Source organism: Cavia porcellus, unplaced genomic scaffold (assembly GCF_034190915.1).
Source record: "Cavia porcellus strain 051 isolate PalLab524CR breed Dunkin Hartley unplaced genomic scaffold, mCavPor4.1 scaffold_14, whole genome shotgun sequence".
In the NCBI taxonomy this organism is placed as follows: Eukaryota; Metazoa; Chordata; class Mammalia; order Rodentia; family Caviidae; genus Cavia; species Cavia porcellus.
In genome coordinates, this window is record NW_026947497.1 from 61,098,202 (window position 1) to 61,116,454 (window position 18,253).

The 18,253-nt window shown below is 51.0% G+C and overlaps 1 protein-coding gene across 1 annotated transcript in view; it reads left to right on the top strand.

Moving 5' to 3' along the window:
• The first annotated feature begins 10,689 nt into the window (after nucleotides 1-10,689).
• Nucleotides 10,690-18,253, top strand: part of Trak1 (trafficking kinesin protein 1) — a 147,412-nt gene continuing 139,848 nt past the window's right edge. The window contains exon 1 of the mRNA XM_063260965.1: nucleotides 10,690-10,867. The gene's annotated coding sequence lies outside the window, so the exon portion shown is untranslated. The remainder of the gene's footprint in view (nucleotides 10,868-18,253) is intronic.

An 18,253-nucleotide genomic window follows, 5' to 3' on the forward strand; every position in this document is an offset into this window, starting at 1 on the left:
TTGGCAGGGTGGGTATGTGGGGGCTGAGCACAGGGCAGGCCTGTCTGGGTGCCAGCCCTGGATGAGGCCCACCTGCCTCCACCTCACTGTTCATGCACTTGTGTTCATGCACCCATTCTGGGCTTTTTGCTTCGGCTGACAAAAACATCATTTTCCGTGGGGAGTCTTTCAGGTCTTGTGATTCAAGTAAAATGAAAGCTGTGAGCCCTTGTTCCATCCTGTAAATCCTTCATTGTCAGCCCTGCTGACAGCCAGGCCTGGTCCTTCCCTTGAGAACCTGTGGCTGCCAAGCCCTCTGTTCATTGGTCCAGATGGAGCGGGTTTGGGAATTAAGTAAGTTCAGCTCTCTGAGCAGTCCTTCAGGTAAATCAGCTTCATCTTTACCATGCTCTGCTGCTCTACATGATGCCTGCTTCTTTCCCTCTTATTTATTCCTGGGGCCTGGGAGGAGAAACAGGAGTCTATTTATATCGGGTCAGCTGCTTTACTTTGCTAAATGTGACAAATGTGGTGACATCAGAGAAACATCCCACTTGCTGAGCTGGGCACAACAAGATGGTTACTCCTGTGTTCTCCGCACAATCCCTGCAGTTCAGGCTGCTAGCCCAGGGCTCTGCAGCTCCTTTCCCACAGTGACATCATGGAGTATCCGGGAGCTTGGCTTTGAGTTTCCAGTATGGGTTGGTGGGAAGCTGCACAATGCCCCTGTGCATAGGTGCAGGACAGGAGAGGTCTCTACGGTGCCCTGTTCCTGAAAGAAGCTTCTGGGGTGTGTGGTGGCATCTCTGGGATCCATGCAGGGCATGGGTTGGTGCAGAGCAGTGAGCAAGAAAGGCAGGCGGCAATGACGATGCCTTATCAAGCACAAATGATGGGGCTGGATCACACGGAGGTGCCTGGGAGCTGAAGGAGAGCACATGCTGCCCGGAGGGATGAGGGGACAGCAGCTCTGGAACAAGTTCTTTGGTTGCCAGCGCATCCCGGCTGCTCCTTGAGCCAGGGTCTGTGCTCGGCAGTGGCGCAGTGTGTGTGTGTATGTGTGTGTGTGTGTGTGTGTGTGTGTGTGTGTGTGTGTTGAACAGCTATGAACTGGGCCATGGTGGGACTCAGGCAGCTTATTCGCTCACCCTCTTGGTAACTGCCCCTGGTGAAGGCCAGGAGGAGAACCATTGGTTCCTCTGAGCCTGCTGGCACATGGGCTGAAAATCAAACACCCTTCCCCCTCCTATCCCTCCACTGTAGCTACTGGGGATAGATGTCTCAGCATCTCTTGGGAGGATGACCATATACAGTATAGCAAATATGAGGGATTTCCTTCTATCTTCTGTTTGAAGGCAAAGGTTGTTTTCACTGTTTTGTTTTATTATGTTTCTTTTTCTCTGTTCAGTACTCTCAGTTGGTTTTATAATGTTCTGTTTTTGGTTTATTTTGCTATACCTAATTGACTGGACAACTATTATGAAGTTAACGAGATATACCATACATAGTACCTATTATACCATCCCAGTATCCTACTGTGAAATTTTGTACCAATTTCACTGCATTGTCTTGATTGGTTTTGTTCTGTCTTGTGTTGTTACATTTTTACTACTTTCAAAATAAAATTTAAAAAAAAGAAAAAATATGAACTCTAAAGAAATTGGGCAGCCCCACCCCTAAGACAATGCCAGTGATTATATCCCTCGCAGCCTCTCTCTTGGGCTGGCTTTGCTTACTCTTTGTGCCTTTCCTCAGATGCTCTATGTTCCTGGCTTTTCCAAGATCTTGGGGTCTCCACTGAGCTTCTGGCTTCACATTCACAGTTTGACACATTGCCCTCTCAGGGTTGCAATGCCCGGTCTCTTAAGCCTTCTGAAACCTGGGTGGAGACCTGCCTAGTCTTGCATTCTGTATGTACCTAGAACAAGCACCACGTGGATGATGTCAAGGTCAGCCGTCCCCTTGATAGCCAGGCCACCTTGACTCATGGCTGCTGAGTTCCTTCATGGTTGAGCATTGTGAAAACAATTTCCTGGGTGGCTATTCTTGAGCTCAGGTGCCCCAGGGCTCTCTTCTCAAAGCAGGCTTTCACTTTTGCAAGCCAAAGGGCAGGGTTTTGCTCTGTCCTGACATGCCCTTTAGCCATTTTTTTTTTCTTTTTTCCTGTTGTAAAATACTTGTGTTTTTGTTTTGTTTTGTTTTTCCCAATGCTAATCTTTTCAGCATCCACACTCTCCTATGTTCTATCTTTGCTGCAGCTTTTTGTGGGGGGCAAAACTGAAAACTTAAAAAAAAAAAAAAACCACTCAGCTGTGCTACTTGCTCTTGACTCTCAATGTAGAGTTGTCTAAAAGTCCCCGAAGTATCCATGGTACAGATTAATGTTGAGTTGCCTTGAAATTTCTTCTGCCAGATTAATTAGTTCACTGTTCTTAGTCTCAGTTTCCTGAAGTCTCAAAACAGGAGCAAAACGTAGACAAATTTTCTGCCATGGGTTATCACATGTGGCCTGGAGTTCAACTGCTAATGGAGTCTTTCCTTCTACTTAAGCCCAATCTTTTTTTGGTATCAGGAATTGAGCTGAATCTTTACTGTCTGCTTTCTTGTTACCATTCTGGTCTTCTGCCCTCTGACTGGACTCTCCCATCAAGCTTAGCTCATAGTGTTCTAGGACTTCTCCAGCTGGTATCTCCAAACCCTTCCAAACTCCTCCTGTAAAACAGTTCCAAAGATTTCTAAACCACATAGTCAAGTACAGGCATAGAGGCACCCCACTCCTGGTCAAAATCTGTCTTAGCCTCTTTTCTCACTGTTGCACAAAAGACTCAATAATATCCACAAGGTAAAGGAGGAGAGGTTCATTTGTCTCAGTTTGTAGAGGGTTCAGTCTATAGCTGGCTGGCTCCTAGGTGGGATGATATGGCCCAGGCATGATGGAGAAGAGCTGATCATGGCATAGCATCCAGGAAGCAGAAGGAAGGAGCTGGGAAGAGAGATACAGACCCTGCCCAGAGTGACAATTGAGCCTCATCCCACCTCCTGACAGCAAGTTAGCTCCCATGTCCCATGGTCCAATCACCTTCGGAGGGTCTTGCCTATGAACAGGGAGGCTTGGGGGGAACATCTAGATATAAACCATAACAATACCCAAAAGGCAGTGTCAAGTAAGAAGTGTGTTTTACATGAATCTCCAGTTCCAGGGGAAGGTCTGGGCTGAAGATATACATTCAGACATTATCAAAGGGTTACTGGCAGTTAGCTAGAGTTAGAAATATTGCAGGCAGTAAGACAGAGCTAGGTCCTCCAAGGAGCCCAGATACCTTGCAACTATGGGGGAGACAAACACCTCCTGCTGTGGGCCAAGCCTCAAAACAAAAGATCAAACAAATGCACCCATATCCTAAGGATTGGTATTCTAGAGAGTTCTCTATCACCCTGAGGAAGTCAGGGATCACCATCCCAAGCCCCTATGGGTAGAGTCACTGCTCCTTAAGAATGTCTGCTTTCTATCTGACTCACTTCCCTGTTTTACCTGGATATTTAATCTTAGTGGTTAACCATACTTCTGTCCCACCTTATGCCTGCCTGCTTGTGAGTTTCCAGTTTTCCCTACCTTGAACCTATCCCATGATTTTACTCTATAAAAGTCCCTAGAAAAAGACAAGAGTCTTTGGCAACCAGCTCAGGACCCCTCCGTCTCTCTCAGACAGCTTTCTTTCTCTTAATAAATATATTCTGCTATTAACCTCCATTGTTCTTAAAATTCATTCTTCAATTTTAGAGAACATGAACTCTTACCAGACATACGATAGGTTGGGAGTTTTATTCCCTATATCATAAGTATAAATGGTGTTCACACCTCCGGATTCAATGAGCTCACTCTAGGAGTGAGCAGGGTGTGGTTTCCCAGAAGCCACACAGAAAGTGTTTCCAGGAGAAAGTGACAGAGGTGGAGTCAAGCACTGTGAGAGCTCATGTGAAAGGAGAACAGGGAAAGACCCCTCAGCATGACCACGTGAGGGTCAGTGGTGGCCTTTGGGTTAAGGAGTCCAGAAAAAAGCTTAAGTGGACTCGGTGGAAGGCAAAGTGGAGGAGAGGAATTGGAGGCTGTATCAGTAAGCAACTCTTTCAAGGAGTTTTGTTTTAAGGAGAACAAAACTGGGGTGGTAGATAGAGATGGAAATGAAGTCAAGAGAGTGTTTTCTTCTTTTTAAGGGCGGGGGGGGGGGGAATCACAGTATAATTGTGTGTTGGTGAGAATGCCCCAGCAGAGGAGAGCCCTGAGGATGAGGGAAAGGGGAGGAGATTGTTTTGTGGTACCCGGGCCTGGGTGTTTGTTTCTGAATGCTAAACCTCGTTGCCACACCTGGTGGCTTAAAATCACAGCGTTTGCTCTCTCACAATTCTGGAAGCCAGAAATCTGAAACTGAAGTGTTGGCAGAGAAGTACTTGCTCTGGGCTCTTGCTTGTATTTGGGGGGAAATGGTGAACCCCTGGAGTAGTTTTGAATAGAGGAGCAACATGAGATTACTCACATTTGGGGGTGGGTGCTGGGGATGGAGCCCAGGGCTTTCACACACGTTTCTCACTGAGCGGCACCTCTGCATCACTCAGATCCTGCAGGATCACTGGCTGCAGTGTTGCCCATGGAAGAGGAGAATCCATTCCTTGTCTCTTTGTCTTTGTGTGACTGCTGGCCTCCATTGACCACGGCCACATCTGTCTACTCTGTGTTCACATCGCTTTCTTCTCTGGGTTGCTCGTCTTCTGTCTGTCTTCAGTTTCCTGTCTTTATCTTTTAGGCCACTATCATTATCCCAGATAATCTAGGATGATCTCATTAACTAAGATCATTAACTTAATTACATCTGGGAAGTCCATTTTTCCAAACAAGGTCACATTCATGGTTCTGGGCAATAGGGCACTGTGGGGCCACAAGTTAGCCTGACCCAGCAGATCACAAGGAGTGGGGTCTGGTTCTCTGGGGCAAGCTGGCTTTGGTGAGAGCAGAGACCATCTGTTTCCGGTATCCCAGTATCTGCAGAGGGTTTGGTTCAGCTGAGGCTGCAGGGTATCAGTAGTGGTGGAGAATGCGGAGTTTCTTTTGTTGCTTCCATTTCCTCAACGAGATGACAAAAAGGTCCTCGGTGGACAGTGAAGAAGTGGAGGATTCAAAACTCTGGGGGGCAGAGAATAAGTGTCCTTATTCTGGGGGGCATTCCTGAAGCTGGGACAATGGATGGACTGGGACTATCAGTGTAGCAGTGTTGAAGCCCACCTCACACTGAGATCCTTTGGCAAGGCCAGTCATCTGTAGCCATGGTCAGCACCTATGTGGGCAGAGAAGGCAGAAAGTCAGTTCTATGCAGCTTGCTTTACCAGCTACGAGGGTGAGGGTATGGATGGAGGAATGTGCAAAAAAGTAGCTGTCACAATTACCATGGAACCTATAGACACTGAGTGTGCCGCACAGGCCTGTAATACCTGCACTCTGGGAAGCTGAGGCAGGAAAATCACAAGTTTGAGCCAGGCCTGGGCAATTCAGAAAATTGAAAAATAAAAGAAAGAGAAACCAAGAAGGTATTAGGAAGGTATGAGATGGTGGGAAGTGGCAGACTCAACGGATTCCAGACTGTGGAGACAGAATGCCAGCAGGAGCGAGCTCAGGGCCAGGAGGTGATGGTTACTGGTGAGAGGGCTGAGTCAGACCATGGAGGAGCTGCAGGCACCCTGGGTCTTGCCGGGGGCCTGGCTGCGGGAACTGTGGTCCAGGAGCTGTAACATCCACCCGTGTTCACTGCGGATGTGGATGATGGAGGCACGGGGTAGACAGTAAGCTTGCAGACCAATAAGCAGGCAACTCTGCCCTTGTCCAAGCTGAGCCCCCAAGAGGGGACAGGGAGGATGAGGAGGTGATGACCTCTTAAGTGGGGTGTGTGGCTGTGCAGGGGAAGAGCCCCACACAGAGACCTGCAGGACGGCATAGCTCGGCAGAGAAGCACAATACAGGGCCAGACCGAGCTGCGCCTGGAGCTGCCTGCAGGCACAGAGGGTCTGGCGCTGGAATTGGCTTGTGCCTGCTTCTTTTTGTGCTCTCTGCTGCTGATTTTGTCAAAATGTAAAACAAGGACACTTCATTCCTTTGGAAATCTAGCAGACATCACAGTTGCTGAGCTTAGTGCGAGGGGAAGGCAGCTCCCCCAGCCGCTTCTTTGGGGTGCTGCTTCCCGCACAGCTGCATGGGCTTCTGAGTCTCAGGCCCAGGGCTCAGCGTGCAGGGCAGAGCTGGGGTTGGGGTGAGCAAAGGATCCAACCTTGTGGGGTGGCTGGGAGTCCCCTGCAGGCTTCAACAGAGGTGAGCATGTCTGGTGTAGTTTAGGGAGATAGATGACTGGGGCACAAGACCAGGCCCCTAAATCATGATAGAGCTTGGCCAGCCCGAAAACAGAATCTCCTCCCAGCTTCATTCTTCTCCTTTCCTGGAGCCTGAGACTGAAGCGAAGAGTCTACTCAGCCTTCAGGCTGGGGAGCCTGCGTGGGATGTGGGTTTGGCCACAGCGTGGGACGTGGGACTTTGTGTGCGCAGATTCTCTATCCTTATCTGTCAGCTGCGGGCTGTAACAGCCACTTACGGAGCCAAAGGAGGATCTAGGGCAGATGTCACAGGCTGCTGGGTGCAGCCTCATGCCCCATGCATGTCAGCTTAAACCCAGATGGCTCGTTCCCAGTAGCGCACTTTGGCTGTAAGGTTGACCTTTGCTTCTTTCGGGAAGGAGGCAGGTTGTTCTGGGAATGTGCCTGTGTGGGGCAGGAGGAGGAGGGCACCCGCCATCACATCCTGAGACTTTATTTGTAATCATTGCCCTGTTCCCCACACCTATTGAGTAAATGAAAGCATTTTCTCTTTCTATTCCCACAGCGCCAGTGAAAGATGGTCTGAGGTCTGCGGCTTTGATGACCCTCCAGTCACCCAGCTCTGCACTCCAGTAGCCATGCAGTGTATGTGTGGGGGGAAGAGCAGCTCTCTGGTAACTACAGTGGCAGAGGGGCACTGGCTCCGGGCTGCTCATCCTACAGCCTCTGCCACCCCTTCTGTCCGTGAGCATCAGCATTGGCTCCAGGTGCTTCTGCACACAGCATCGGAAGGAGGGTTTAGAAATGTCGATTTGTCCCTGTGACTCTTTATCTGAAACTGGTAATTGCCAAGGTCAGGGTGGTGGCCCAGGGCCACCTCTCCCCTTTGTTCTCCACTGGGCTTCTCCCTCCACCTGCCACGATGGCCCCCGCCCTCCCTGCTGAGTGTGTTCTTTTTAGAGGGCTCCCTGGCCAATTACCCCACTTCAGGTGTGTGTGTCCTTAGATGCTCCCCACGAACTCACTGAGCTCCTCCCCTAGACCAGAAGGCCAGGGCAGGAATGCACTTGTTTTTTTCCCTATCTGCCTGGCCCTGCCAAACATCAGCCACTTGCAAACAGGCACTTGCAAAGTATTGTTGAAGAATAACTTATGCACCTCCTTACTTTCCTTTTTAAAGCCAGGGTCTCAGTATGTTGCCTAACTTGGTCTCAAGCTCTTGGATTTAGTGATCCTCCTGCCTCAGCCTCCTGAGTGCTGAAACTCCAGGCTGGTGGCACCCACCTGGGTACAGCTACCTTCTGTATTTCCTTCTTCTGTTGACCTAAACTAGTATGTTAGCTTGGGTCTGTTGACTGGGCGTCTTCTATGGACCAGGCTCTGTTTTAGGTGCTGGAAATGCAGCAATGAATAAGCAACAAAGAATCCTGGGTCACAGGATGCTTTTCCGCTGGTGAGTCAGGAATCTGTTATGCATGTTCTGAGTCATACCCTAGCCGATTTGATTTGTTCACCATCCACTTGACCAAGGGGAGACAGGAGGCAGGAGACAGGAGAGAACCTTCTATCCAGTTCCCCAGCTTAACGAAGCCCCAGCTGCTCAAAGGGTTTTACCTCTCTCTCCTCATCTTCTTTCTCTCTCATGCTTTCTGCTTCCGACTTTTTTCCACCTCTGTTGCATGGAGCCACTTCCCAAAAGCAGCTCTCTGGTCTGCCTCCTGGGGAGCTAAGCTGATCCAGACAGCATTTGAACTCCTTCTGTCACTTATCTCTACTTCTCTAGCTTTGGGTGCTGCTGTCTCTGGGCTTCTTCAGCAGCATGGACTAGATGGATGGTATTTGTTGTATTTTCCCCCAGTCATAAACTCAGGGCGTGGCAAATGTCAAAATCCTATGTTGGTTTTGACCTGACCTATGGACAGGAAGGAATGCAGTGCTGTCTGTGGCCTACGGGAAGCCAGATGCAGACTCTGCTGGCTGGACATTGGATGGAGCTGGTGATGCTCTTTTGTGTGCCCAGCTGGTTCCTGGCTGAGTCCCTGCATCTGACTTGTGGCAGCAGGTCAGCAGCCACTCAGGTGGCTCCAGGCTCTGAGTGGCTCTCGAAGGCCACTCCCTGCAGGGGGCTCTGTCTGCCACCTGCTCCTCCACCCCTGCTGGTAGGAGAAGGAAGCAGCCCCTCCTCCTCAGTGGGACCCATGGTCCTTCATCTGCTTCTCAGGCTGAGAACCAGATGTCAGGACGCTGTGCCTGGAAGGCCACAGCCAGGGACTCCATGGATCAAGTGACTTCAAGATTCTGTGCCAACCTTGACCAAGTCTTGTGCATAAAGGAAGTGACAGGCAGCTGGCAAAAGTACATTTGACAGAGCTCAGGGTTACCAGGAACAGGATGCTTCTGTGACCATGGGGCCCTTTTTCCTTGAGGCTTCCAGAAAATGGGAAGGTGAGGCCCACAGACTCTGGCCCTCTAATATGACAGAGGAGTCGGTCTACCCATTACGCTTTCACTGGTCTCTTCCCATTAGTGGCCTTGTTGTTGGTTACAGTACTACCTCTAGTCAAGTCCTTAAAGACAGCTCTGCATATTTGCTGTCACTCATCCCTGGGGGGCCACACACATTCACATATGAGCCTGGCAAATAGCTAATTTTTTGGTGATAGAAATTCTGACATACTTCAGATTCACATTAAATGTTAAGAAATGATGCATCCTTGGGTGTGGTGGGGCACACCTGTAATCCCAGCATTTGGGAGGCTGAGATAGGAGGATTGCCATGAGTCTTGAGGCCAGGCTGAGCCCAAGACCAGCCTGAACTACACAGTGAAACCCTGTCCCAAAAAAAAAAAGCATCACATAGTCTCCTTTGTTGCAAGTTTTGAAGCCTTAGTATGCTGTCACAAGTGGGTTACCCACAGGAGTACAAGTCAACTCTCTCACTCAGATTTTCCAATTTTCTCATACCTGTATAAGTTCTGCACAATTTTATACTTCACAATTAAGATACTTAATCCCCAAAACACATGGATCCCTTATGCTGCCCTCTTATACTCTCTGCTACGTCCCTCCTACCCCCTCCTGACGCTATTTCAAAATCGTTCTAATAGAAATAAATCTGAACTTACAGAAATGCTCTAGTACACCTGCACCAGGGTCACCAATCTATTTCCTCTGTCAGTGTATCGCTCACTCTTTCCTATCAATGTGTGTCTTTCCCCCTTTACCCCTGCAGTGTATGTTTCCTAAGGACAGAAATATTCTCATGTACAGGTGTAGTACATATTATCAACATCTGTGAATTTAACATTGATTTGAGAGAATTTCATCCATGACGTGGATTTTGATTTTTTTCAACTGGAACGTCCCTTATACCCCGCCCACTGCCTTTCAAGGTCCTATTCAGTGGTCAAGGCTCTTGGCCTCTCATCTGGGACACTTCCCATGCCTCCTTTTGTCTTTTGTGACACTGAGATTTTGGGGGATAACTCCTCGCTCCCGTCTAGGGGCTGCTCCTCGTCGTGGGCATTTCTAAGGTCCTGTCCTTGCCAGATCAGGCCCGCGGCTGCGCTCACTGTGGCCAGGGCTCGCCCCTCTGCCCTTCGGTGTGGTCCCGGGCCGGCTAGCCCAGCCTGTACCGAGGCCTGGCGCGCTCTGGAACTGGTGTCCATGGGTTTCCTGCAACACCCATCTTCCCTGTCGGGCCGGCCTCCAGCTTCTCCGGCTCCGGTCGCAGTCTCCTCCCCGCGCCCTCTGGGCCGATGCCAGGCAGGAGAGCAGCCTGTGAAGTCTCAAAAAGACAGGACGGACTCTGCGCCCTGCTGGCAGCGCGGGCTGCTCCCGAACTCCTCTCCGCCCCTCCCTATCCTGTCGCCCTCGCCCTTTGGTGGCCCTCATTCAGGCTGCCCGATGCTGTCTTCCACGCGGGCAGGGATTTGGCCTGAGGACCGCCCCGGGTCCGTGCTTCCGGCTGACGGACGCACAGAGCGGGGGCGAGGCTTTCCGGACTCGCACTCCCCGGAGCCGAGCGCTCAGCCAGCGCGGGTGCCGGCGGGCGTCTCGGAGGCGGCGGCCCGTGAGGCGGGGCTCGAGGGGGCGTGACTGGGGCGGGACTCGTAGGGCGGGGGTGTTGGGCGGAGCCTTGACTGGCGGGCCCGGCGGTGGGCGGGACCTGCGCGGCGCGGTGACGGCGGCCGGGAGGTGCGCGCCGCGCCCGCCTGGAACCATGGCGAGGGCCCTCGCCGCGCGCCCTGCTCCCCGCCCGCCGCCCCGGAGACCTGGCGCGCCCGCGAGCCCTAGTCCGTGACTTGCGCTCGTGACCCCGCGGGAGGCGCCGCAGCCCCGGTGCCCTGAGTCCCCGCCGCGCGGGAGCGGAGCCCGGGGCGGGCCGGCGCAGCACGCGGGGACGGGAGCCGAACGGGTCTGCGCCCGCGGTGTCGCCCTGTGCGGGTCCCGGCCGCCGCGGTGACAGCGCGACCTTCAGGAGCGCCACAGAGTCGCCCCGGCCTCGCTCTCTTGCGAGACCGGCCACCAGCAGGTAATCAGCGGTGGCAGCTTGTCTCTGAAGTTGTGTTAGGAGGGTTCGAAAGTTGGGGCGTTGCAGCCAGGCGCCCCTGCCTGATCCCTGCGCCACCCGAGCGCGAGAGTCCAGGCCTCCGACGTCTTGCCCGAACCCTGCCGCTTGACGCTACAGTGCAGAGCGCTCCAGGGCCTTCCCCGCTCCTCTCCTGCAGGGGCCTCCGCTGCACTGGGAACAAGTCGTGGATCCTCCAGCTCCCAACTCCAGAGTAGCGGAGCAGGCCGGGCTGCAGGCGCGCCCCCAGCTCGGGGAGGTGACTGGTGGCCAGGTTTGCAGAGCGGGAACCTGAGGTGACAGATGGCAGCCTCGCCCTCGCCCTCCTGCTCTTCGACCCCTGATCCCATTTATCACAGAGGATCCAGACAACGTAGGGCCAGGGGCGGGCGTTGAGCTGAGCTAGAAAGCGCCAGTGCAGCGGCTTTGGTTTCAGCTTGGCCCCAGCACCAGAGCGTTTCCTGTCGGAGCCCCAGGGATCTGTGAGGTTTGGTTTCCATCACTGGCAAAGCTCTCCCCAGAGGGTGTCCGCATCCCGGCTGGGCAGCTGTTGCTCCCACACTCTGGTGAGTTCAGGACACTGGCCCTGGGATGGGAACCAGAATTCAGAGCCTGGCTCCCCTCTCTCCTGACTCTGTGACCTGGGTTCCTAACTTCACCTAATGGTAGCATTAAGGGAACAAATGAAAGTATCTGTAAAAGTTAGGATGCTCTAGGAGGGTTTTCAGTTTTCTTTTCCAGTGGAGCTCCCACAGTGGTAATAATAAATCAGATCTTATAGTTGCTTTTTGTAGTCTGTTGTGCAAATCAGATCTAATACTTTAAAGGGCTTTGAAAATTATAGAGCATTGTTTACATCGAAAGGATTGGCTAAACTTTCAACTTCCAAACCAAAAGCATTTTGCTGCTGGCCATCTTGTAGGACTTTGTTTCTGTCATGTCCCTGTCCTGGCCTTCCATACAGTAGGCCTCATTGTGGGAGGGCCCCAGCTTTCCCACCTGGACCTGGTGCCCCAAGTGTGGAGAGCAGGCCTGGGCTTCCCTGCTTCATTGGCCCTCAGATGGTTCTGTGGTGTCACACTCACTGAAGAGGGCCAGCGGACTGGCAGGCTGATGGCCACTTCCTCCACAAGGGACAGTCTCTGTTTTCCACTGAGGGCTCCTGTGAGAAGGACATGGGATGGAGCAGGGCTGAAGTGAACCCCAAGGGCTGTGGATCCTCTGTAAAGCCTTTGTGTGGTCTGCGCTGAAGTTGTGTGCTTTGTGGCTGGGTGGTTTGGGATCCTTTAACAATCAGCAGTGGTGCTGTGGCCCTGGTGTTTGCAGACGGACCCCAATCTGCTTAACCTGTTTGAATGTGGAAGCTCTGTGGTTTCTGTGGGGGAAGACAAAATCGTGCCTCTTCTGGAGGCTGGAGATGGCAGGAAGACTCCAGCCAAGAGGAGATGCATGGTTCGTAGGCTTCGTTCTGCAGCCTGGGGTCAGGGTGGGATGCACGGATTTATCGAGGAAGGGCCTGCCTTCTGACAGTGCTTCTCCTGCCTGCCTTCTTAGTTGTGTACAGAAGGGGCTGTGTTCAGTACTGAGGGGTTCAAAGTTGTGATGAGGTGGGGCATAATAGCATACTGCCAGGTGGTGTGCAGCTGCTTAAAGAGAAGCTCTGTGCAGCTTGTTCACTGGAAGCCCATTTAATTATGGGATCATTCACGGTGCACCTGAGGCGGAAGAGGTTGTGGGCAGGGCACCCATGAGGGCTGTGTGCCAACATTCTGGGAAGACTGCAAGGGGCAGACCTCTCTGGTGGTCACTTGTGGCTCAGGACAGTCCTGGGCCTCTGTCTGACTGCAGAATGGGTGACACTGACGCTTAATTTTGCCCCTGTAACCTTCGGAGCAATGGAAACTTAGGGAACTCAGGGTTTGGGAGCATGGCCTGAGGTTTCTAACACTTTCAGTGTTAACCAAGTGGCTGGGTGGTTTGGGGTCCTTTAAGGAATGAGGAAGAATGGAATGTAGGATTTGTTTTAAAATTTTTGATAGGAGGGTATTGCTATGTTGCCTTGGCTGATCTGGGACCCTTGCAGTCATGTGATCCTGTCACCTCAGCCTTCCCATATTGAGACTGCAGGTGCATGCTGTGGTTCCTGGTTTGGATTCATCTTGTTTTAATATAGCAAAAGCCACTTTAAATTGTTGTCTCAGTCAGAAATGCTCAGGGACAGTGTACCTGGTCTTTTCTGAAGTCCTGGGAGGCTCCCAGCTTAAGTATGCAGGTACCCTAGTTTGAGGGTTTTGGAGTTGGTTGTTTCTAAGTCTAGATTGTATGACACACCAGGACACTCAAAAGCAGGTCATTGAGCCGGGTGTGGTGGCTCACGCCTGTAATCCCAGCACTCGGGAGGCTAAGGCAGGAGGATCGTTGCGAGTTCGAGACCAACCTTAGCTACAAAGTGAGCTCAAGGCCAGCCTGAATTGTATAGAGAGACCCTGTCTCAAAAAGATCAAAAAAAAAAAAAAAAAAAAAAAAAAAAGGCAGGTCGTTTACCCAGCGAACGGACTGACATTTATACTAATGAGAATAAAGATCTGACATCGAGAGGAAGTATAATTAATAAACTAAAGAACTACTGGGTGATAGACCATCCACGTTTGGGTAAATAAGAATATGCTGTGGATGTTTAGGGGACTTCAGAATCTCATAAAAATAATGAGTTGAACATAAACACGAGCATGTGGATGAGGAGGCTGAAAGTGTCTGCTTAGCTTCCCCTTCAGCGCTTCCCCCTTTCTGCATTCCTCCTGAGACTGGACTTCCTTATGAAACAGCGTGAGGTTGTTGACGCAGAAATGCCACTGCCTGCTGGCCACATCCACGAGGATCAGCTCCTAGGAAGTCCTGCCTAGGATTACGTTGCCACAGGTTTATCCATCTCTCTTGAAATGGGTATTAGTTAGACTTAGGAATGTGGGGCTGGTTAGCTGTCTTTCTTTCTTTCTTTCTTTCTTTCTTTCTTTCTTCTTTCTCTGGGTTTGGAGAGAAAAAGCGCTTATATGTGGAAGGAGAACTACGGGATTTAAAAAGTTCTCTGTTGGTTCCTCTGGGATTCTGATGAAATCAGTCTTTCCAGACAGCTCTTTAATATCAGCACCATATGTCTGGATTTTTTTGATGTTGATAGACAAGCCTTTGGTTTTTCAGTTTTGCAAAGAGTAGAATGGATGTGAACTAGCACAGGCTTGTCTCCTGGTATTGTGTCCGTATGAAATAATTTATTGTTTGGGATGTGGCAAATATGTCTCTAGAGAACTGAGCACAGTGGCTTATACTGTAACCCCAGCACTCTGAGGTTGAGGCAGGAGGATCAAAAGTTTGAGCCTAGCCTGAGCAACTTAGCAACCTAGCAAGCCCCTGTCTCAAAATAAGAGGATGTAGCCAGAGTGAAGGCCCCTGGATTCACTCCCCAGTACCACCCTTGCAATATCGGAACTGGTCTGGCTATACCTGTACCTGCGTGTTGACTTAGGAATCTGGGCCCCAGGAGCAGTGGTGTAGAAACCATCTAAGGATCACTAGGAAGCCTGTGGAGCAGGGAAGACAGACTCCAAGGGGCCAAATGGATCCCAGCTTCTCACCAGGCACCAGGTGGATACAATCCAGGGAACAGGTGTGGAAGAGGGTGCTGCTCATTGGGCCTCTTGACCTATGCGGTTCTGCCTGACTTTGGTCCTCGCTGTCCTGGCTCAGGCTGACTGATTGGAGTAGTGTGCCCGACTCAAGAAAGGGCAGCAGCGTCACCTGCAGGCTTTGCACCTGCAGTCTCAGATCTGCCCAACCTGAACCTGCACTGTCCCCACGTCCTCAGAGGCCTTATCCTTATTGTGAGGCACCATCTGTGTCCACACAGATGCACAAAGCAGGCTTTGCAGATGTTGGGAGGAGCAAGTGGATGTGTCCCTTCCCTTCCTGCCTTCCCAAGAGCTGGGCCCCCAGGCTTCATTTAGCCTTCTGTGTGTGTTCAGGGGGAGGATTAAGGCTCTCAGAAGAGGTTTCTGATCCCTTTCTCCCATGCCACCTCTGCCCTTCTTTGTGCATAACTGAAGCGTAACTGGAAGGGCTCTTGGGGAGGGGCAGCACTGCTTCTCAGCCAGTCCTTGCAGGCGCTGGTGCCACCTCCCCCTGCACATACCCAGAATGCTGGCTGCCAGTCTGAGTTCTGTGGAGCAGACCACTCCCCCTCCACCCAGCAGGGCAGCAGCGTGCTGCTCTGCTGAGCAACCTAAAGCACTGGATCACTTGTACTGGGGCATGTCTATCACGAGTCTGGACAGCAGAGTGCAGCTGGGCGAGGGTTCAGCCCATGCCACCTGGCCCTGTCCTCCGGCACCTCGCAAGTGTGGTGCTCTGCCTGCTGGGCTCCTGCCACATCCCCACAGAACCTAGCAGGTACTGTTTGGTGAAGTCCTTTTCTTCCCCCGAAGTGCCCAAACCCTCCTGGCTGTGGGGTCACAGGACAGCCCCAGCACAGTGACCATCTTAGAGAATGCTGAATGACAAAATGAGGCCTTCACAATTTGTCATTTTCACGGTGCAGTGTACTGTGCGATAGTGTTAGGTCTGTCTACGTTATCGCATGGGTACCACCCTGTCTGTCTTCAGAGCCTCTTCATCTTCCCAGCTGAAACTCTCTGCCCGTTTCTGTGCCCCGCAGCCCTGTCTCAGTGTGCTTGACAGTGCTCAGAACCTCATGAAGTGCAGCTGTGCAATGTGGTTGTTTCCCCAGCCCTGTGTCCCCGAGGTCCTTTTGTGTGGTAGTAAACATCACAGTGTCATCTTGGGCAGGGTTACCACGTCCCACCGTGTGTTCCCCTCATGTTGTGTGTTCTTGTCCTTCCGCCATCTCTGGGCCTTCAGGTCTCTGGGGTACTGGATAATTGCTCGGTTTTGTGACCGTTTTGGGCTTGACATTTGGAGGAGCTGCTCATCCATCTCACCGAGGCTGGATCAGTTTAGGTTCCCACCGGCAAGCACAGCTTACAGGCAAGCACAGCTCTCGGGCTCTTCACAGCCTCCTGGCACCTGCTTGCTGTGTGCTTGCTGTTTCTTTGTGTTTTGCATTATGGCTGCCCTAGCGAGTGTGGCATGGTTGTTTCTTTTGTGTCACTTACCCCATTCTGTCCTGTCCCATCCTGGGTCCTGGCTTCACCCTCCTGCCCCTGGGTTGCTGGTTCACTCTTGGGCATCACTGAAATTCTTCATTTGGGCAGAGTAACTTGTGTTACTCTGGTCTAGAGCTGCTGGCTTCCAGGTCCTGTGTGCTTTTGGTTTTTCCCGCTGTTTTTTCCTTATTTTTTAAACTTTTGAATGAAAATTGGAGGGTGTGAGCTGGTGGAGGGAAGAAGAAAGGCAACTGAGTTCCCCAATGTGTTTTCTTTTTGTCGTTGTGGGTACTGGTCCTTGAACCCAGGGCCTTGCACATACTAAGCCTGTGCCCCACTGCTGAGCCTGCATTGTGATTCTGAACACAGGGTTTTAGCAGTGCATTCGGTCAGCCTCTTGGTGTGAGAGTGCGCGTGTCATGGTCTGAGACCTCAGAAATGTGGCAGCAGAGTTAGGATATAACTTGAGGGATCTTGTTCTGTCAGCTGAGGGGTCTAGAGAAAGGGTCTGGCCTGTACCGCAGAATTGAAACCTGGGAAGAAAGTTGGAGGTTCACTTAAACTAAAAGGACAAGCAGATTCTTGTCATGGTATGGAGTTAAAATTGGTAATCTTTGTGCCCGGGGATTAAAAGACACCGACAAACCAGAAGAAAAAAAAAAAAGCAGAGGCTCTATGTGTAGTGCTGCAGGGGGAGGGGGAGATGTTGTTGGAGTCCAGCAGTGTGATGTGTGTGTCTCAGTGCTCTGTCTATGAGTGTGCGGCTGTGCAGGCTGCTGCACAAGCTGCTGCACATAGCTGGCTTCCGGGCTTCACAGTGGAGAAGAAAGGTTTGTCACCCAGGCGGTGGTCCTGATGTTTCTGGCTTCGCAGCTAGGATATCAAACTCAGGGCCTTGTGCTTGCCGGCAGGTGCTGTGCCACTGAGCTACATCCCCAGCACCTAGGCTGTGTTTTAAACAAAATGTGGCCGTTCTGTGAACTGGACAGTTCTGTTCTCAGTACTATTCATTACTTGAAAATTAGAATTCTTCAGATTTAACTGAAATACATGAATTCCTTTCAGAAACTTGTGCCTAGAGGGTTAAAATGCAACACACAACTTGTATATGTTCTTTTTTCCTCTTTAAAAAGGGTGCTTGGCCGTGTTGAAAACACGTGTAAAACGTAAAAAACGTGTTTTTTTTCTTCATTGCCTTGCTGGGGATGGAGCCCAGAGCTGTAGAACTTGCATGCTGTTTCTGCATCACTGCTGTTGGGACAACTTTGGGTCATTATTAGGACCTTATTAGGACAATTGCCTGTGTTAGTGCCCTGCTGGGCCCAAGTAAGCATTTGGCGTTAGCCATCATTGTGGGGGGTGTTTCTGAGCTCCCTGATCTGGTCCTCCACACATCATTATGGGGCAGCCCTGCCACGCCCTGGGGGACACGTTGGCCTTGGCGCCAGCAGGAACAGGAAAAGCCTCTGTGGCCGAGAGTATTGCTGTGGGGTGTGGTTTTGCTCATCTGACAACCAACTTCCCTGCTTTGGCTTTGAGGAAAAAGAGTTAACTTTGCAATGGTCCCAAGGCACTAGAAAAATCCCTTAGGATTTGATATTTAGACACAGATATCAAGACATTCCAAAGGCCTCTTGTGGAAAATATGTAGTTTGTTGTTGCATATTTGAGAAAGTCCACTTTCTATTAACAAGCAGAATGTTTTTATTATTTCAAGAGTGGATAAAAGATGTGAAAAGCAAGACACTGTTGACTGGTGTAATAGATGGGTTTATACTGTACTTAGGAGATTGGGAAGTAGCTTGTATTAACAGAAAAGAGATTACTTCAGTACAAGAGGAGTGTTTTACCGATTGACTGTTACCTGGAAAACTTTTAGCTGGGCTGAGTCTCTCCACGTTTGAGAGAAATGATGCTCATTGAGAAAGAATATCAGCAACGGTAACTACTCCTGGGGTTCGGTTTGTTTGTAGTCAAGCTTTTCCCTTGCTGGTGTGCTGAGTCCTGTTTGGAAGAAGTGGCATGGTAGGCAGTGATCACGGGAGCCAGACTGAGTTTTGCTCATGAACTCAGGGAAGTCACATCCACGTTTGGTCATCAGGCCAAGAAGGGGAGAAGCTGGTGGGTTTCCATGGACAGAGAAAGTCTGTGGCAACAAGAGATGGACTGGCTTCACCTCGTTGACCGTGTCCCA